Genomic DNA, 22,226 nt, shown 5'->3' with positions numbered 1-22,226 from the left:
CGCGCAAAGCCCTGGCCGCTGCTGAGGGGAGCCCGGCCTCTCCCGTGAAAACCCCCGGCGGGGATGACTCCGTAGCCGCCCCGGGCAGGCGGTGTCTGCCGGCGGGCCGGGCTCTTCCCGCCCCGAGGGCGGGAGCCGCTGCGGCCAGAGCGCTCGGGCAGTTGGCGCCGAGGGACGGGCCCTTGCCGGCCTGTGGCGGCCTCGGAGGCGCGGCCCTGGGGTGGGCCGCTGCCGTGGTATTTCCCAGAAGATGGACATTATTTAAGGTTAGGGGAGAGGGGAAAAAACAATTAATTCCTAAATGTGGGTCAGCATTTTTATTATGCAGTCAGCTTGACCTATTTAATTTCTGAATATGTTAAGAAAGCTCTCCCTAGAGCTATTTACCCATTTCAGTAAACAACATGCTCCAGGATGCAGCAAACCAGTCAATTAAAAGACAAACGGGTTGTCTGATACCCCATGCAGACAGCAAATGTAACAAGGGGGTTAATATACAACTAGGAGGTTGTTACAAATCTGAGCGAATTGGGTCACAAATGGAAACGTTTGGCAGGTTTAACAAAGACACTGACAGACATCTGTCTGCATCCCAACACGCCTCATGCATGTGGCCTCCGTATTTGTTTAGACTCAGGCAATGAAGAGCTGTAAGAGAGCAGGGAAAAGGGATTTTTGTGTGGAGGGCTGCGGTGCACAGGCAGAAGTCTGGGTGAGGTAATGCCCTGCCACCGAGGCATATGGCTGTAAGCACCAAAATGGTTACCCAGAAATACTGAGCTATGAAAGGAATACATCCTGGTTGTTGCTTGCTTCGGCTACAATGGTGCTCTTCAGGTTCAGCACATCTTTGTCTGGCTTTCATTTCAGTAATTTCCCAAGGATTTAAAGGTTATTCATCATTTTCACAAAGATAATGAGTATCCTTTTCAGCCAGATGAAATGTGTAGATCAGCAGGTAGAGTGTACATCACAATAGACAGGTATTTCCATAAATTGAATTAAATGTTTTTGGTGTGTATATATGGCCACTCTTCCTTGTATTGTTTCATATTCTTAGCAGGATGAAGAGTAACACTCTATTTAGTGATTCTGCATCTTTAAATGTACAATACTTTCAGGTGAGATAGGAGCAGGGTCTGTGTAGAACAGTGGGACATCTAAAAGTGTGAGGGATGCAATCAGCTATTTCACTGTGTAATAAGAGTACCTTGTACCACTGCACTTCTAGCTTCTGAGGAAAGCAAAAGTCTCTTTCAGTCTCCAGTTATGTTCCAGCACTCTGAGGTAGAAATTATCATCACCACTTTCAGAAGGAGAAATTGCAACAAAGAGATGTTAAGAGGCAGGGTTAATAAATTATGCGTTTGGTACCTCAGGTGGCATGCAGAACCAGAGCTGAAGCCTAGGATCCCAAGACAGTACGGAGGGAAAGGAAGGTGTCTCACAGACGTGATTGGAACTAGTATAGCTTGCCAGTAGGAAACATGGGGAGGATGCTTAGAAACACTCTCTACCCCTAAATCTGGTGCAATGTTTCAGGATGGTAGAGGAGTATTTCTCTTCAGCTGGGATTTATAAACCAGAACCTTTTACAGCTGCTCTATCATTGCAGGTGAAGCACTTCTGCTTTATGTAATAGGCTACCATTTCAACTGCAGCCTCAAGTTAAGGGAGTTGAAATCCATATTGTCCATTTGCCAGGACAGTATCCTTATAACCAAATTCACAGGCTTTTCCTGTTAAGGCTGAGACACAGCACAGCCACAAATTCAAGCTGATTGAGCCAGACAGAGCACAGTTAAGATGTTAATGTAGAGGAGAGAAGATCTAGTTTCTGCCCTCAACAGCATTGTACAGTCACTGGATATATTACATATGATCAGTACATTTCTGTTTTACCTAAAATTTGGGAAGTCATCAGAAGCAAAATGTAAGTGTTACTTACAAGCAGACCAGGGATTGTTTGTATCATGGTTTAGAACATCTGTACCTTTCTTTGGCCTAACTACTTCACTGGATCTGGCCAGAAGTCATTTCAGAGGGGAGATCATAACTCTGAATTCTTGTTTGCCTATTCTCTGCTTTCACTGATAACCACATTTAGTTAATTTATCTTTCTCTTAAACATAATGGCTTTTATTCCTCATTTCACATGAGTAGTGTGGAACATGTTTCATGCTTAAATACTTAATTAAAAAAACTCGACAACTCTGGCATGCCTCTTGGGGGTAGGAGGGTAGAGAGTTAACAAACACAGCTTCCCATGTCATCTAAAATGAAAACTGCATTTTCATAGTTTACATTCCAGTACTTTGTGTTTTTTTCAGGAGCAATGAAATTGTGATGTTAACTTACTGCTTCCTGCGGGTGTTTGTGAGGCATCTTTAATCTAAAGAAAGAACCACAGAGAAGAACTGCATATTTACTAGACTATTAACACAAGAATAACGCTTTATGACTGGCTACTTCACCCTTGCCCTGAAATTCCTGTGCAGAGCTTACTGTGATTGATTTTAGAGGTAGGTTTTCTATATGATATTAAACTATTTCAGTCTATTGGCTGGTCGCCCAGGCAGGTCACATAAAGAGACCCAGACGGTGTTGTTGTGTTCAACATAGAGTTTTACTAGGTTTTATAAATCGACCTTTCATTTTCAGAAGTGCATGTGGAGAATTTTAGGGCTATCACTACTGTTTGACAGAACCCTTGATTTCTGGTACCATAGTCTAAGAACCATTTCATCCTGTTTTCAGATAGAGGACTCTGACAGTTATTTCACTGTGTGGCTAAGGCCTTGGTCTTGCAAACAAATGTATTAGTAAAGGAGTTGCAGCATCGGGGCTTAAATTAGTTAGCATTCCACTTTGATTTCTATTGTAATTTGTATCATAAAATGTTCTCTCCTTCTGGATGCTCTGCCTAGGTTGAAGTCATTTAAATGCACCAAAACCAGGAAGTAGTTATGCCAGCTGTGCTTTTGTAGAGTTTTGCTGTTGAGAGGACCTTATGTTTGCTAAATGAATTGGAAGTTTTATGTATATTTCCTTTTTTTTTTACTGTTTTTTTTTTTTACTGTTTTCTATTTAGGTTTGTTCCCTTTGATATGTTATTCTATAATCTAGTGACTGCATAGAACACGCAGGTTGTTCAAGAAGCACGAGCTGCAGCGTGCAAGTTGTCCTCTCTGTAGCTGTATGCTGTAACCAGTAGTCTTTGGAGTCAGCCTGTGTGCTCTCCTAATCATGGGATTTTTGCATTCTTGGCTGGAGATGGTTAGCTGAAATAAGTAGAAACAGCACATACTCTAGCAGTGTAGGTAACTCTAAAAGAAAACAGACAACCCCCCCTAAAAGGGTTTTACTCCTTTTAGGATGAGGAGAGAAAAACCCAGCTTTTCCTCTTCCAATATGGGTAACTTAATTAGTAGTCATTTAATCCTAAAAGGTTGCCAGTTCAAAGTATTTTCCTGTCCAACTACCTAGACTCTGTTTTTGCTAGGCAAGGGTCAGTTAAATTCAACTCATCCTGAATTGAACTGTATGTTTGGACAAGGCCATCAAAGAAGTATTTACAAAAGTCTGGTGTCTGGAAAAGACCCTCTCTGGACTACCAGGGGCAGGTTGCGATTCTGAGTGACCTGTGGAGACCTTGGAAGGAGCTGCCAATCATTGTTACAAACTGTTAGATGAGCCTGGGGAAGCCTGCATTTATTGCTTCATGTTCACTAAAAAATAACTTGGATAGAAGCCTAGACCTTTATGTTGAATGGGGTAAAATTAATTAACTGCAAGTTTCCAGACCAGTGGCTAAGAAAAGAGGTCATTTATGATATTTATGGTATTCCCTAGAGTAAAAGCTGGAAGGAATGAGAGTATAATCTACCGTCTCTGACCTGCACCCTCAACTGGGCAGTAGTTTACATTTCAGCACTCTGCCTCAAGGAAGGCTCAGCACATTGTTACAGTTTTAGCCCTTGCTTTATCTGGTGTTAGGTTTGGGGTTTTTTTCCCCTCACAGGAGAGAGAATGGCTAGGTTGAAACCCTGTTCTTGCTATCCAAAAGAACTTGTCTTTTTGATTCATGGTACCTCAAGTTTGTACAGCATTTTGCTTATGTCAGGATAGGGAAGTACACTTTGTTTTTTAAGAGATTTAATTTTAACGAGTTCCTTATTTTGTCCTTATTCTCACTTGCAGAGAATGCTCCTGCTCACAGATAGTGGGCCTACTTGTATCCCACTGGCCATCTAATGATATTAGTGATGGTGTTTCTGACTTGACTTTGTTTTGCCTGTGGAGTAATCATGGCGTCAGCAGGTGTCTGAGAATAAGCATTGAGCATCTACAGCCTGCCAGTTTTTAATCTTAAACTTCCCAGAGAGATAAGCCATTAGCTACATGCAGGGCCTCCTCTAGATGAAAACTGCAGTACTCCCTCTGTCAATGATTTATCTATGGATCTTTTGTGTGTGGTTCATGCAGTAGAAATCCTTTATGTTCCATCAGTGGTTGTGTTCCCCAGAACAGTATAAATTCCTGAAAGTATTTCCTGAAAATAGAGACATAAGAAATAAATTATATCAAATGTTATAAATACCCTCTATATGGAAGTTGGAGAATATTTGTGAAATTGAATTTACTATTGTAAACAGAGACTAACCAACCTTCAAAGAATGTAGTCCTCTGTCTCTACCAGCATACCATGTTGAACCTCCTGGGCAACTGCAGCCAGTTTGGCAGAGAGGAAAAAGTAAAAAATCTAATACGTTGCTATACATTTTTTTAAACACACGTCTGGATATAAGAGAAAGACCCTTTTAATGGTTTAAGGGGAATTATGCAGCATAAACAGAATCTTTTATCAGGCAGGAGAGAAGCCACATAGAGCTCAACCCATAGCATAAATCCATAGGAAACCAGGTTGCATTGTTTCCATCCTCGATGAAACAGCTTGCTTGTTTGCTCTTTTCAGTAATCTCCCACCTCCTACTTCTTCAAAAAGAAAATAGTGTCCTTGAAACTGCATGACATTTTGTATTTTATTCTTACATTTTTAGTAGAAATAGCAAGAAGCATTCACTCTGAAAAAAAAAAAAATCCAGCTTGGTTTGTTATGGGATGATAAACATAAATTTACTATGTTAATCTGTTATTTTGACATAGATACGCACCTGAAAATTTCAAATTTCAACTGAATTCTGCATGCTAGATGTCAATGGAAGAACATCTAATCGAAGGACTTCATTGCAATAGAGAATAAATTTGATTGTATTGCTAAATTTTTCAATTGCTGTTTTTTAAGGTGTAACCATTTTGTCAAGAAAATGTCATTCTTGTGATTGTTGGTTTACATAGGCACATTCACATAAGTGAATTTCTATACTACTTTGAGTGACAGTTGGCAGAGTGCTTGGTACAAACTGCTATACTGGAAGAAGTGCATAAAGCAGTAATTCCTGTAAGACAGTTCAGTCAGAGAAACCATAGGATGAATTGAATACAAAAAACCCAGGAAAGTGAAGCAAATTATCTCCCACTGGGGCCTAATCTCCTTAAATGCAGTAAAAAAAAATATCCAAAGTTAACAGGCGTGAATAGTTAAGAGAATACAAAGAAAAGCTAACCCAGTCCAACAAGCTGTAGATATATATGTATTTAGAAGAATGTAGTTTTCAGATTTATTTTCCTCAGAGATGCTTCTTTTTTCATTAACAGCTTTTGTGCATAAAGGATGCAGTGGTAAGCCCTGCAGTATACTGGTGGACAAGTGTAAAGATGGTCCAGGAAGGCCTTCATGTCTCTTTGGCATCCACACAGAAGAGGGCAAATATGCAGTGATCATGTAGGCTGTTAGGAGTTGCAGAATCTGGTAGCTTGAGAGAGGAAAGACTGCCCCTGCTCCATGTTCCCCCATTCAACCAGTAGTGAGACTGAGCACGTATTCCCAATAGACACACACCCACACACAGTGTGTGTATATACATACACAAATGATTGGCCATGCAGATCAACACCAACAGAAAACACAGCATAAACAGCAGCAATGGATTCATCCTGTTCCCCTCTCTGGCTGATCAAGGTGAAAGCCCTTGAATAGAAAATATACATACCTATATATATACACACGTACACACATACATACAATACGGATCCATCCAGAAGCTGGCCTTAGACACTCAGTCTATCCAGTAGCTGGCTCCTGGATTTCCTGCTCTCCCCAGTTGCTGGCAGCTGGGTGTACAAGCCCCTGAGGCTTGCTGTTACTCAGACCCTCTTGTGTACACACATACACGCTCGTGCATGCGCAGATAGACACATTATGGATCCTCCAGGAACTGGCCGTAGACGTTCAGTCTATCCAGTAGCTGACCCTGGATCCTCGTCTCCAGTTGCATTGTGCACAGACACAGCAATGCAAATGAGTCTTTCAGCTGACCCTCACGTTTCCCAGTGTCTCCAGGAACTGGCTTGGACTACCAGATTCCTCCAGTAGCCAACTTTCAGCCTCTCTGGTCTTTCCAGTATCTGGCGCAGACTTGTGGCTGCTTTGATACCCAGTTCCCAAGCTTCTTTATCCTACTTGCATGGTAAGCCAGCTTCAGTTAATGATAATATGCTGACATGTGCACCCACAAAATATGCACACAGTCTGGTCTCTGAGCTTGCTGGCACCCCAGACACACAGGTCACTATGACCTGTGGTCCTCACTTCAATTGCTGGCAATTAGACCTCCATATGCTCCAATCTCTCCTATTGCTTGCACCCTAGACGCAGTGGCCCTTACAACTCATGGTACCCTCTCCAGTTGCTGGAACTTAGACCTCTCACTCCCTCCAGTCTCTCCAGTTGCTCCTATGACCTGTGGTCTGACTCTAGTTGCTGGCACTTAGACCTTAGACACACAATGGCACACAAAATAGAGGGTCCCCTCACCCAAGAAAATACTTTAGAATGGAACTTAGTAAGAAGACGGGATAGACTGCTCTGATCAGGTGCAGGGCATGGACAGATAAGAGTGATGACCAGTAACCTGTTTACATACAACCAACCCCTTTTATCCCTCTATTTTTCCATGCTTGTTCCTCCCCAAACCACCTTGATCCCTCCTTTTCCCCACCTTTGGTTCATCCCCTGAACATCCCATAAGTCTGGTACAATCCCAAAATGCTCTTCCCTTACATCCCATAGTGAGTCCCATACCTCTGCAGGCAGTAATCTCCCACCTACAAGGTGTTCTGGAGAGGTTTTCCATTTACTCATCTTGAGGGGCTCCACACTCTGGCTGTGGGCTGATCCCCCTCCTGTGATGGCTCTGGAGAAGCTGAGGCAGGTGCTTCTGGTGAGGTTATTGGGGTTCCTCTGCCTGCCACTGTGCCTCTGTGCTCCTTTTTGTGCATGGAGACAAGCCTTTAATCACAACCGAACAGATGAGGTGAGCAGACAAGCTTTTTTTCTGCCCTCACAAAGCATTTCAGGAGGCGATACAGTCTATCCCACCTCTTGCTGGGTGAAATGACTTCAGTCTTTCATAAATGGGCAAAAGGATCCAATGTCCTGCCCCACTGGCTGGATCTGCAGGTAGTACAATTCTTCACTGCCTGTCATTCAGGTTTGGTTGCAAAACTATACCAAGCCTGGTTTGCTGTGACTCTGCCTATTTACAATTAATTGCATTGTTTTCCCCCACATCTGTCATTTTATTGCTAGCCATTCTGTATCATGAAGTACTTCTGTAACTCTTGCCATTCAGCTTTTGTTTTCTTCTATCCTGAATAATTTAGTATCAGCAGCAAGCCTTGTCACTTTACTGTCCACTCTTCTCTATATAATTTGTGATGAAGTTGAATAAAATAGCCCCTAGTGTAGATCCAGATAGACATCCGGTGATGAACTTCATCATTGTGAAAAATGTCCATTTACCCCTACATGTGCTTTCTTGTATTTTATGCAATTATTTATCCACAATAAGATTATTCCATGGCAGTTTGGCTCTTCAAAAACCTTAGGTGAGTGGCCTTTTCAAAAGCCTTTTGGAAACCCAAATGGACTTTGTCATTCGGATTATCTATTTCCATGTGCTCCAACAAAATCCAGGAGATCTGTGAAACATGACTGGTTTCTTGCCAGGACCAGACACCACATTCTTGTAGTAAGTCTCCAGACATGGGTATGTCAATAGGTTGATTCTTGCTGGCAATGAGGAAAAGCAAATAATACACCTGGTCCCTCACTTTCAAGAACTTCATTTCTGAAGAAATGGAGAGACAGCGTAACTACAAAATCTAATTTCCATAAAACAGGAAGTTTCCGATTTTTCCAGCCTTACTCACACTAGTGATACCTTGAAATTATTTCAGTTAGATTTTATTATCCAGTGAGATACTAATCAGCATAAATGAAGTTGGCAGAAGGATCCATAAATTGTTTTCTTGTTCTTTTGTATATTCCATTTGGGTTAAAGCTTTTGATCATTCAGGGTCAGTAGAGACCATTATGCACATCTACTCGTATCTGTGTTACAACAGATGCCATGAAATATCACCTACTTATTCTGTATGAAGCCTAATACATTATGGTTTTTTGAGGGTTTATCTTTTAGAAAGCTATCCAAGTGGGATGCTGAGGAATCTACCAACACATTTCAATAAAATATTCCAGTAGTTAATTACCTTCATTTAAAATTTGCATTTTTCTTCCTGTTCAGATTTTTCCAGCTTTGGTTTTCAACCAGTGAATCTTGTTATGTCTTCATTTAATTAAAGAAACTGGATGCTGTTCTACTAATCTGATACTACGTGTGCTTACATTTGTGTCAATATCAAAGAAATGCCTGTACGTTTCTCTTGTTACATCTTCCCCCTCACCCTAGTTGTTAAAGGGAGATCCTGTACCCCTGCCCTTGTTATGAGAACAAAGACATTTTCCAAAGAAAATTCAGTCACCATTAGTTACTTTTCCTTCTTTTTCTACCAAGAAAAGAACAAAGGAAAGAAATTCTTCCTGCTAAATAAATTCCCCTTAGTGCCACCTGTGGTTTTGCCCAGCCACAATGAGGAAAGTCACAGACAGTAAACAAACAGTCTCTCCTGTGCTAAAATCTATACAAACTCTGGCATGGCTGTCAATCATTTCTTGCCTGATGTCAAAAACAAAACCCTATTTCAGCATTAGCAGTTAATGCTATTGAAATTGCTGAATAGCCAATTCAGCTCAATATTACTTGGGAAAAAAAAATAATTTTAGCAATCAGTTGGATGAAATTCATTTTCTAAATGATAAAACCATCCTCATGGTTACCATTTGCTTTAGTTACTATTTTTTATCATGTGTTTTCTAGCTTAGCTGCATTTGTCATGCTACTGGTAATGTAGTTATGTTTAATTTCTCCTATAAATCCTTGTAGAGGGCTGTGTATAATTCTGTTTCTGTCATTACAAATTCTGATTCATCAGTTTAGATTGTTGTTCTGAAGTCTTGGTTGCTAGGAACAGTGGTTTGCCTCCTTGCCAGGAACTGAGGATTTGTTTTCTTCCCAGAAGAAAAGCTTTTTATTTACTTGTTCATAATACGTGCTTTGTCTGCATGACTGATATTTGGATCCATTTGTAGTTTAGGTGTTTTTCAAGTAAAGATCCTTCATGAGTGAAGCAAGTGGATCAACACCAAGTGGGTAGAAATATCATAGCAAGGCAATACATTTAACATTTAAAATTTAATAAAGGATGGATCCCTGCTTTTTGACCTTGTGTCAGAGATTGTCTGTCATCCTGCAAGCACTTAGGTTTGTATTCAGTCTTGCCACTGTTAGTTGTCATAATAGGTCCATGGACCAGCAATATCATGGCCTGCTCCTAGGGGTGGTGGAAGGCTCCTTCCTTCCAATTTAATTTGAAATACGTACTTTTGCACTATGAATCTTTTCCCCATTTACTGTTATTCTTATTCCATAGGGGGAAAAAAATCTAAATCCGTGTTAACCCAGAATTAAGTTTAATTGTTGGTAAATACATTTTGGAAAGTAACATCTAAAGATCACCTGAGCTGACTGCTCTGACTGGTTAAGCTAATGGGAGATGGTGTGACAAAAGTCCTTTTTTAATTAGGGAAACCATGAGAGGAAGAAAACATGGGGGCAGGGGAAACAGTTAAGGCTCAGGAAGATGCTCTCTTTTCCCTCAGTCATAAGTCTCCTGATCCACACTCTTAAATGAAAACATCAATGGTTATATTATTTACCTGGATTGTGCTGTAGACTAGTGTTGTGCTGAAAGAATAGCAAGAACAGTTCTTTCTCTGCTCTTGTCCTGAGTTCCTAACTTGAGGGCCGGGCCTTTATAGGTAGGTAGGTAGGTTGGTTGGTTAGTTGGAAGGATATAGCCCTGGGTTGCTTGGACCCAAGGCCAGAAAAGCTTTGTTGTGGCTTTGCTTCCCCCTTTGTTGAGTGAAAGTGGAACACTTTCCCCTCTTGGAAACTGAGTTAAAGGAGCTCAGACTGCTTTTGGGCTTTTTGCCTCCTCCTTATTCTACCATGAAGTTGGTCGCCCTGTGACAAAGTGAGGAGTTCAGTCTCTGCTTTATGCACTGTCAGGGCCCTGGCCTCAGCCCATATCCATTCCCACAAAGCCTCACTGCACCCTGACAAGTGCAAATTTACGCCAGCCTTAATTACAATGTTGCAGTCAATACCATTTTCATGTTATCTTTCTTCTGTTGCAGGAGTCCTGAGTTTGCTCCTGTTATCTCGATGGGCAGTCCTGTTCTCTTCCACCTTTATGGGAAAAAACAACTTATGTAAGTAAGAATGATGGGACTAAGTCAGAAACAAATTGAATTAAAGAGAGTAGTTTGACCTAGTGAGAATTATCCTAATGCATTTAAAATATAAATGTTATTCTTAAATGCTTGTTGTGCATGTTATTTGATTTAAAATCCTTCATGTTTTACATTGGGTGCAATTAAAAAGCCAGTAATTACCATATATTATATGTAACATAACTATTTAAAGTTTTGGAAACAGCTCTGTCAGGCTCAGCTGGCTGGTTGCTAATGTTTTAGAGAGCAGCCTGTATAAGTATACATTGAGAGAATATAAGTGAGAGCCAAAAGGTCCAACAGAGATCTAAAAGCAGAAGTTCGATGACTAATACCATGATACATTTTGGAAGTTTCTCTGTTAATCTCAGTGTCCTGACCAGAACGTGGTTTTGATTATTTATGTTCTGTTTCTTTCAAATTCCCTACTATGTTTTGTATTTGACTGTTGTAGCACTTGGCACTGCCTGTCTTAATCCATTTTGGTTGTGATGCAGCAATTCACATAGCACGTTTTCCTCCAGAGGTGTAAACAGCATTTCACTGTGTAAACTGGCAGAAGGGAGGACAGTTATTCCCATGGTATACATACAGCCCATAAATGAATCCTTCTGGACGAAAGATGCTCTGTAAGTGTAAGATCATTATCAAGACTGTTATTAAAAACCTGAATGCTGCTTGGAGAGTCTTAAATAGACTTCTGGCACTCTTTCCTTGCTGGTAGTGCTAGTTCTTCAGTACTTTTCCTGCTCTTCTTTAATCCTAATGTTTTGGGGTTTTATTTAAAGAGAATAAGCTGAGAATCCTGGCTCCCGCAGTTAACCATTATTCAGCACAAGCTGGTCCCAGAGCCTTTCCAGTAGGTGCTATTAGCTGTTACAAAACCTGTATCAATCAACGCCGCATGCAAAGAATATACCACTATTTAAAGTACTTAAGTTTGGCATATAATTCCTCAAGGGATGGAATGATATTTAGGCATCATGCCTAGTGAACAATGATACTAAATGTCCTCTGAGAATACCAGTCACTGATGTCTCAAATTATCATGATCAACAGTAAGCCAAGTTCTGGCATATAGCTAAGTCTTATGGGAAGCGCTAGTACTGCACAGGCACACACACATACGTATATATCCTGCATGTTGTCCTTCTACTGACTTGTTATATTGTCTCATGACTCCTCCTATTACCCTCTTCTGCATTTTTTAAAAATTTTTATTCTGTTTTTTTGTTGCTTCCTGCCTCATAACTAAAGCTGCTGGAAACTCATTCCTTCCTGGCAACTGGAATCAAAACAAAAGATGGGCTTCACCTCAGACTCAAGCTGCCTGCCTCAAGCGCTGGAAACTCTGGGTGATTGCAGTTACATCCCATCAGTGTGAGAGACAGCAGACTTGCTGCTGCCCCTGTCCTTGTGAGTCTGAGCCCCTGCGTCCTCCAAATAGCCTGATATGCTTGCTGACCTTGGGAGGGAAGGGTCTCTTTAGACCAAAGTGTGCTCTCTCCCCTTCTCACCTGCACTGGCTCAGATCTTGTAGTTTCAGCAAGACCCACTGATCTCAATAAATGAAATGGTCTTCAGGTCCATTCCTGTTACGCCATCCATGATTTCTGCTTCCACTGTTTTCTTCCAAAGTTTTGTTCATAACTCTAGCTGGAGGCAAAACCTGACGGTCAGATAATTGTGGATATTTTGGGCTTAACGCTGCATGTTCTTTCTGATTTTCTTTCAAGTGTTATTCATTATACAATCCTTTGTACTTTACAGTTCTTTCCTTTGAAGTCCTATATGCGATTTACACAGATGAATGTAATTGGTGTGAGCCTGCTCTGGTGGAACACGTAGAAGGTTGATACTACAGTTTTACAGATTGTAACAGAATCACATAGTTGCACAGCCTGGGACGTGAACTGGCTTTTAGTCATGTGCTTTTAACTGTAGGGCTAATAGCAGTGTCTCTATGATCTCTTAGGAAAGAGATGTCATGTTTAACTTGGCTGCTGCCTTTATCTTGTGTAGTCTCAATTTCAAATAGCAAAAGTTAGTGTCTTCAGTGGTCTTGTGGTGTTTTTGTAATTGTCCCGGTTCTCAGTTTTCTCTATCGTTATGTAGTTCTTAAGTAGGCCACTTCTATCATGTATTTCATACCCCAAGAAGGGATTGCATGTCCAAAACCTTGTTCAAGTTTTTAAAAAAGCCATTCCTGTTGGTGTAATAAAAGAAGTTACATTGACCTACACAAGCTTTGTCTTGTCCTTAGCTGTAGAATTCTTTACATATTCTGTGTTCCTTGAATGCTGAACAGGGAGTTTCAAACTGGGCCATAAAGTTTCTATTAAATGCACGATGATGAAAGATATGTTAGTAGTCAGAATCTGGCAGCTGGTTTTAAGTTTCAGACTTAAGTTTTGCAGAGAGGACAAGGTAGGAAAGTTTTTCTGGTGATAAAGAGAACATATTTTTATCCACTCTAGCCTCCAGTTACAGTAATTTTGGACCTTTCACAAGTAGTAAAGTCAGAAAAAAAAGAAAGATAAGAAAAACAAAATATAAAGTAAATAGCATTCTTGGTCCTACAGACTGGTGATGGATGAGCCTTCAGAAATTTAAAATTCAGTCCAAATGAGCATCCAACACTTCAGATTGTTATCAGATACATATATGAACCACTCAAATGTAGGGAGATATCTTATATAGGTTTACCATCCCTCGCTGTTAAACTGAAGTAGTGTGAGGAGAACTTTCTTCATTACATCTCACCGTTTTTTGTATCAGGAGAGAAATGGGAAGTAAACTATCTGAACTTTGGGAGGTTTCTTTAACACACTGGGCTGCATTTCAGTTTAGAGAGACTGAGAAAAGATAGAGATTTCCTGTTTATTCAAGTTATTTTGTCCTTTCCCACTAAATACATTGGCTTGGACAAAAATCCAGAATTTAAATACCTGACTATGTTTATATGTGCATGTATATATGTGCTTCTGTCAAATATACATTATTTATACACACATCTATGTTATAAAAGAATGCTCAGAGACACAATAACAAGCATTTCCAGTATACTCTTACTTCCACTTGTGCATAAAGATCAGCCAAATGTTAACATTACAACCATTTTGCTGCTATTTGCAGAACATGAATTATTTCTTCTCACTTCAATGTGTCATTGTAATTAATTCACATTGGAGAATAACATTCCATTTTTAATTTAACTAGTTCAATTTAATTCTGAGTCCTTGTTAGAATGTAGCTTAAACAATGACCGCATCTTATGAAAATACACAAGAAAATAACATCTGCTGCACTATGTTGGCAAACACCAGGGCTAATGAATGGTTGTCACTATCAAAACAGATGTCTGTTTACAGCTAAAAATATATTCTTTACCAGTTTAAGTAGACTCCTAAATTAATTTAACTCTTGTTTGCAGCGTGTGGCTCAAATTGCTTTGCTATGATGATGCATGATTGGAAATGTTGGTAGATTGAAAGGTTTCTGTTCCCCTTAAGAAGTCTGACTTAAATGTGACATCTAAGTTGGCTTGTGGAATCCATAAGGACAATTTGATTTGATGAGGATTATCTTGTCAGTAGGAGAAAACTTTCATAATTTGCTGAATATAATCATCTACTTAGGAGTATTACAGTTCAGAATGCTGGAGGGTTTTGCGGAAGTGGAAAATAAATGTTTAAGGGAAAGAACACAAATAGTCATATCATGCAATCAAGTGAAATGGAAACAACCTCAGTGCTCTCCACTCCATACATCATATTCTTAGCAATCCTCAGCCTGTAGATCTTGCATCCTCTTACATCTACCTCACTTCCTGGTGTTAACAATGTAGGTGCCGATCCTCAACTGCACCTGAACAAACTGCATGCAAGGCCCATAGGCCACTCTTCCATTTGTCTCTCCTCACTGAAGAGGCATTAAATTCAGTTCCTTCTTCCTCTTGGGATAAGAAATTCCTTTAAACCTTTCTTGGTTATCCAGGTCAGTATTAGGAAAGTTCATTTTCTAATGAAGAGTTTTATTTTTTCAGCCGAGACATTTAGTGTAGAGTGTCTGTGGTCTGCAGGTCAGAACTGAGCCAGCAATGCAGATTCTAGACGATTTACTTGAATTTACAGATTTTTTTAACCTTATGACAGTGTCTCTAGCCTGTCAAGTTTCATAGCTGCATGTCCACTTTCATGCAGTTGTGTGCATTAGACAATACATTTTGACCACATTTTTTCATAATGGTGGCATTAATACTTGAATAACCTCATCATGACATACATTCTCTTTCCTCTGTCACTTTTTCTCCAAAGCAGACAGCATTTAAGAAGATTAATTGATTTTTGAGAATGAGTCAGCAAATTACATGTTGTGTTTTATCTTTATCATACACAGAAAATTAGTGTTACAGTGTATCAGTAGTTCACAATGACATATAAATTGGAATGAATCCAGCACAGATCACAGAGTGGTGAACAATGCTCATTATTCAATTTAGATTTATGGACATCAAGAAGAATTAAAAAGAAATCTGTAGGTGTTATTGAGGCTTTTGCTGTTTTGTCAGGATAATCCCTAAGTATTGCACATACTTAAACAATTAAAGAGGTTAAAATAGTGCACAAGCTCAATGCCACATAATGTAAACAGTCTTTCACCCCTTGCACTGTAAAAACTTACCGGATTGCTGTATTTTCCTTACTGGAAAGTGCAGTCTTTAATTTTGTAGCTGAAGTTTTAGATGTATCTTACTGTTTGTTGTAGGTATTGACTTCTTATCATAAAGGATTCTCAGTAACATGCTGAACCCAAACACATGCAATAAGACCCATGGGAGGAAGTTTTTCCAAATGGTTTTCAGTCTCCACAAAGTAGCTTTTCCTCAACTACTTACCACTTCAAAACTATGGTTTTGGGGTTTTTTTATCCTTGGATCTTAGTCTCTAGCAAGTGTGATGCACTGATTATCTTGTAGGAGCCACTGAACTCTGACTTCTTATTCCTTTGATGCTTCTTGTGTTCAATTGCTTCTCCACTACATCTCCCAGCCAACAGCAGGAGCAAGGCAAGGGAGAGGGTACAAGTGGAGAGAAATTCGTGTGCTTAGAAATTAACAAAGCCATGAATTATCAGTTATCCCACAATTACGTTTTATGGTGCACTGGATGCACGTGGAATCCTGGAAGAATTGTGGTGCATGAAAAGTTGGTTTCTTTGACTTCTCTCTGTCTTTGCAGTGATGCACTCTGAAATGAAAACAACCACGCAAACTATTTTTGGTGTCAGATTTCCTTTTCAGCCTTGTTTCTGCTCCTTAATCTTCCACTGGGGTAGGTCTTCAGGGGTTCTGGTCTATAAAAACACTTAAAAGCTTGTGTTCCTGTAATTTTTCTTCCTTTCACACAGTGTCAGATTAAAAATTGCTTCCTTCTCTTATGCCTGGTAATAGCCTATGCACTTTACAGCCTCACTACAGCCAAAAATAAGAGGCAGAATGTGGCTTCCAGAGGGAAACTGAGCAGAAAGTTTGGCTCACTGTGTTCTGACAGGATGGCGGAACATCCTCTTCTATTCCCTTCCTTTTATTAATGTAGAATTGGAAGAATCTCTCTTCTCTATATTTTGTCCTGTGAGATGGAGGGACAGATTTAGGCAGACAGACCTACAAGATTGTATCCCAACTTCTGTCTCTCCTTGCCATTACCAATCTGACACAATGGGCACTTAGGGTCATGCAGTAGGGGACATCTGAACTGTTGTGCTGCCTCCTGCTCTGCATTGAAGCTGCACCAGTGTATGAACATGTTGAACAAGAACACATACTGGAGTGCACAGGAAAATGGGAAAGCAATGAGTCACCAGGAAGTACAGTATTGGTTTGATTCTGAAGGAACCTGAGAACAGAGTGGCTGAGTTGCTAACAAAATGTCTACAACTGTCTAGAAAAGAGTGTTGTCCTTGACACTGGAAAAGAATTATTTAAGAGGCAGGTAAAGGAAACAATTATCTGGAGAAAACCAGACTTCAGGAAAATAATCTGCTTGAAACGTTCAAATTGAGGGGAGTGCAAATCAGTGAAACTTTTTGTTAAGGATAATCAGTCTATTTCAATCTACTCCTCCAGTCTTCTTCATGTGTCACGGAACATGGTTTGAGAAAGAGAACTGGTGGCAAGATACACTTAAAATAATGGCAGATAGACAATATTCTATACACCTGTTTGCATTTTCCTATAATAAAAATACACAGATTGTAGAAGACCAACTTTGACTTTCCTGTGGAACTTTCTGCCAAAAGGATTTACTAAGTGTACATTAAAACAAACAAACAAACCCCAACAACAACAAAACCACAACAGAAGTAGTAACAATCCTCTTTTTAATAAGCCCATGTGATTTTGAAAAGTCTGTACTTACAGAAAAGCTATTTCAGGACATAGTCCATAATAAAGATGATAGTCATTTTTCTCCCCTTACCTCTTTCCTACATATCTTATGGTCCTAGTAAATACCAGAGGATGCATAGCTCCAAAATTTAAACTCTTTATAATTAAAATCAGCTATTAATTTTGTATGCTTATTGCAGGTTGTAGCCACCAAACATCACTTTTGGCAGTGTCCTCAATCAAAGGAAGAACTGTGAGGCTAGAGTAGTTTCTTTAAAAAAAAATAAATTCAAATGAGCTATGAGGGTGTCGCAGTTTAGCCCCAGCCGGGAACTAAGCACCACACAGCCGCTCGCTCACTCCCCCCCGGTGGGATGGGGGAGAGAATCGGAAGAGCAAAAGTAAGAAAACTCGAGGGTTGAGATAAAGACACTTTAATAGGGAAAGCAAAAGCCGCGCACACAAGCAAAGCAAAACAAGGAATTCCTTCACTCCTTCCCATGGGCAGGCAGGGGTTCAGCCATCTCCAGGAAAGCAGGGCTCCATCACGGGTAGTGGTTACTTGGGAAGACAAACGCCATAACCCCAAATGTCCCCCCCTTCCTTCTTCTTCCCCAGCTTTATATACTGAGCATGACATCATGTGGTGTGGAATAGCCCTTTGGTCAGTTTGGATCAACTATCCTGGCTGTGTCCCCTCCCAACTTCTTCTGCACCTGGCCGAGCATGGGAAGCTAAAAAGTCCTTGACTAGTGCAGCAACACCTAAAACATCTCTGTATTATCAACGCTGTTTTCAGCACAAATCCAAAACATAGCCCCATACCAGCCACTATAAAGAAAATTAACTCTATCTCAGCTGAAACCAGGACAGAGGGGTGAATGGAGGAACAGCCTTTTGTAGTGTTTGATCTCTTGGTGGAACTATGGCATGTCTATGTCAATAGAAACACTGATTTCCTTTATGCTGCTGGCTGTCTTTTTTACAGGAAAGGTTCAAGTCTTGCTTGCAGTTTTTCGAGGCTAAGAAAGTACTAATGCCTCATCTACAGGATTAGTTTTTGTCTGTTGCCTGAAGAAAATACAAAGCCATTGCATGGAAGTTTGCAGTTGATAAAATTGGTGGAATGAAAAAAATGAGCAAGGTAGGTCATTTAAGAAGAGCAGCTGGTATTGCATTATGAACTAGGTGCATTTACGCATGACAAATGAAAGGCTGCAAGTTTCGGAAGCAAAAAGATGTAGATCCCACTTACACAGTGGGGGCTGTGTCTTGAGAAAGCAAGCTACGGAAAGGACAGGGAAGGGCCAGGGGTTGAGGGGTAGTTGGTTGAACATGTATTCCTGGTTTTATGCTGAGGCTGAGTGGCTAGCACAGTCCTTGGCAGTGTGGCAGAGGGAATCCAGAGCAGGAATGCAGAAGCGCGTTCTGCCATTATGCAACATTAGTGCACCTGTTAGTGGGCTTCCTTGTCCTGTGCTGGTGTTAATACACTTAGGCAGGGAGAGACAAGAGAACAGTCGTGTAGAAAACTAAGCTCTCAAATTCACCCATTCAGGTGACTGGAGGTGACTTAATCATGCTTAATACACACAGGAAGATTTGTAGTAGGGCAGTTTTAATGAGCTCTAATAGGGGAATTGGACCAACTCATATTGGAAATAGAGTGCCAAATTTTCTAATGGGATGGTAATTAGCTCCTGGGACTTAGCGGTCATGATGGATTTTCCATCACTTCCCAGACCTTAAATCTGATTGTGCACTTATCCATACAATTAGTTTTGACTGCAGCTTATTAAAGTGACTTGGAAATTGTTGGGTGAGGGTGTCTGCTCTGGCTAGATGAGTGCTTTCTGTTTTAAACTTACTTGTAGTTGATGTACAGTCCTGGTCTGCAGAAAGTTCCAAAGTTCAATTTTACTGAAAGTACAAACTGCCTTTAAAACTGCAGATCACTGGAACCTGTGTTGGCAGGAATGGAAACGCTCTCCCTCATTGTGGTTTTTCTTTCAGGCAGCTCTAGTTTTTTCAGTGTGGTCTCTGCTCATCCTGATCACCTATGTCCTCACTGGATCTCCAGTGAGACCTGGCAGATCATTCTGTTCTTGCTACTATTTTTCAGCAGCACTTGACCACGTGAGAGTGATTCCCTGCACTGTTACACCACTTAGCCCTAGTGGAGAGTCCTGTAAATTCCACTGAATGCTGCCATGGTACTTTTAGTGTGACAGAATGGGAAATCGAATCCAAACCTCTTAAACTGTATGTACAACTGTGGAAGGATTAGATGCTGCTAATTCAGGAGAGGTTGTTCAACTCCATCTTCTGTTACTGTAGCTTTCAATCCACTTCTGTTCAGTGTAAAAGTATATTTCTTTCAAAGCTGGCTATAACAAACTGAAGGCAAGTGCTGCAGTTACTTCAGCACACATAATTTGCAGTGGTGAGGGGAAGTCATGAAATTACGTTTCATCCCAAAACAGATGGATGTCTGTGGGTCCCATTCTGCTCTATGATACCTTTGTTACTTGCATGGGATTGTACTGGTGCAAGAGTACAATATTTCCTGTGGTGGCCTTCCCATAGATAGGCTTGTGTCTGATAGGAGTGACCTGTCTCACATCTCAACAAGTGCAAGAGGGAGCTCCAGGAAAATCAAAATCCTGTTTAATTTTGCAAGAGGGAATGTGTCCCATACTGCCTACAGTTTTCTCCCCCTCCACACCCTGCCTTTATTTTACTTATACTCTCTGCACATCTGCTTCAGTCCTGCCTGCTGTGCTGAAGAGATGCCATCCACAAGAAAACCCCCCATCAATTCACTGGGCACAGAAGTAGTTCTGGTAGGATCGAGAAGCAGTTGGAACCTGACCTTGGCTGAACTGGTCATCTAAAGATACCAAAGCATCCATTATTGTAGCAGGTTTAGTTGCATCTGTTCCATCTCACAGAAAAATATCTGTGAAGGGAATTATTTTATTCGCTGTAATTTTAGCTAACCACTTTACTCCCTGTCAGAGTAATCTCTCCTACTTTTACGAGTGACTATAGTAGCATAAATCTTTTAATATTGTGGTTTCTGGACTAACTTGCTGGTGGTTCATCACAGCAAGGTTTTTGTTTGTTTGGGTGTTATAAAACCAGTGTTTTTTCGGTCGGTTTGGTTTGGAGGAAATTGTTTGTGGTAAAGTCCCCAACACGCGGAAATGCATTAGTTCTCAAAGCTGTGTAAGGTAGCTTACCCAGGCTGCCTAGAATCACACAAGAGAGTGGTGCAGTAAAAAAAAAAAAAAAAAGAAAAAAAAAAAGGTCACCTTTTCCCTTTGAACATTTCGAATGAGTGGGTTCAGAGAAAGAGTCTCAAAGAGACTCTTGCCTTTCTTTTTAATTCAGTGTTGTGTTCAGTTCACATTTTAATCATGTTTCAAGACTGAAGCAATCATGCAGGAGAGGAGGAAATCATCCATTCACCTTTATGGGTATAGTGATATATGTTGTAGTTCCTATGTTACCTGCACCTCTGACTTCCCAGTGGTCCCAGCTGCAACCTAAGAAGGTTGTCTCCTTTGCTGGATAGTCCTGCTCTTTGCTCCCCACTGTGCAATCCCAGGCTGAACCTGTCTGCAGTTCTCAGAGGACGCATCTCTACAATTGCAAAGGAGTATGGCATGGAGATGCCATGATCTCAGGTCACTATAAATGACCTGAGTTTGTATTATTTGCTCTGTGCTTTTATATGTGCAGATTATAGCTGTGAAAGGGAGAAACAGCAAAATCTTTGTATTGCAACAAGGTTCTAAGTTGCAGAAAGGTATCTTGCAGTGCTGACATGCTTGCACTGCATCTGGATACAGAGCGTGTGAGGTCTCTGCTCTCTCTCCAGCATCTCTGCCCTCTGCTCCCAGCGTGCATTGTGGACACATGCCCTGACTACCTTGAGAGGTCTGATTTAGTCATAGAAACCACAAGTTAAAGCAACAGTATTGCTCATGACCTGTCAGGACTCATAAACCAAATCATTAGCTCTTCAGAACAAAAACATTTAGGAATAACCCCCTGTTCTTTTAAGCATCCATAGCTTAACAGTTAGTCCCTTGCCTTTCACCAGGGCTCTTCAAAGGTCAACACCACAGGCCACTGCACACAGCCAGCTCTGCTTGCTTGTGAGTTCATTCCTCTGTTAATAGAGACTGACTGTCCTCAAACCAGTAGGTGTTATCGACAGAGGCCTGTGAATCTAGTCAAAATATTCCACACTTTTTCTTATGAGGTGAGGATGTGAAACTTCAAAAGACTTGTTATCTTCCCTATTTTGGTATAGAGGATTTACATTAACTGGTTCTCACTGTCTTAAGTCTGTGAAGGAGGGGGATTTTTAGCTTGCTTTTCTAGCTCTGTAGACAAAAAATTGTTGGCTATATGTACAGCTGTCAGAAAGTTCATACAATACTTTTCTGTTTTCCACAATTCTGGGGCATCTGTCACACTGCCACACAGTAAATATTGATTTACTGTATTATAGAGACCTTCTGCCAATCCATTCAATACTGGATATTTAGGGTTCAATTTTTAGCTTTTGAAGCTAACACTAGCAAGCTTTTGAAGAACAGGGTGATGTAGACTACAAAGAAATTTTTCCTGGCCCTTCAGCCAGGGAAGGAACTGTTTAAGTAAAAGCAAAGATGGGTGCCTGTAGATAGCAAGGAAGAAGTCAGACAAATGGCAGAAATTGCAAGTCCTATTCAATTAGTTGAGAAATAACAAGTCAATCCTGCTGTAAAAGTCTAGTGGTTTCAGGGGGTGGGGTGGGGTGGGGAAGGGTGTTTTGGTTTTTGACTCCATGAGCTAGTTTGCCAGTTCTGGGTCCTTGCTATCTCAGCAGACACAAAACACAACCACAAATTCCACTGATGCTGTGGCTATAGAAGAAACCACAGTGAGTTTTCTCATCTGGGAACACGAATGCTGTGTCATGCTGTTTCCTCAGAATGAATTTTGAAAATGTTTCTGGTGCTGCGTACC

At 40.7% G+C, this 22,226-nt stretch overlaps 1 long non-coding RNA gene across 1 annotated transcript; it reads left to right on the top strand.

Annotated features, from left to right (window-relative positions):
- The first annotated feature begins 53 nt into the window (after positions 1-53).
- LOC140649336 (uncharacterized) lies at positions 54-12,811 on the top strand. The gene is made up of 5 exons (XR_012041582.1): positions 54-266; positions 2,331-2,522; positions 10,721-10,795; positions 11,341-11,445; positions 12,074-12,811. It is a non-coding gene; the product is annotated as an uncharacterized lncRNA (long non-coding RNA).
- Positions 12,812-22,226: the final 9,415 nt, after the last annotated feature.

The sequence above is a fragment of the Ciconia boyciana genome, chromosome 3 (assembly GCF_034638445.1).
Source record: "Ciconia boyciana chromosome 3, ASM3463844v1, whole genome shotgun sequence".
Lineage (NCBI taxonomy): Eukaryota > Metazoa > Chordata > Aves > Ciconiiformes > Ciconiidae > Ciconia > Ciconia boyciana.
This window is presented reverse-complemented; position numbering and strand designations above follow the sequence as displayed.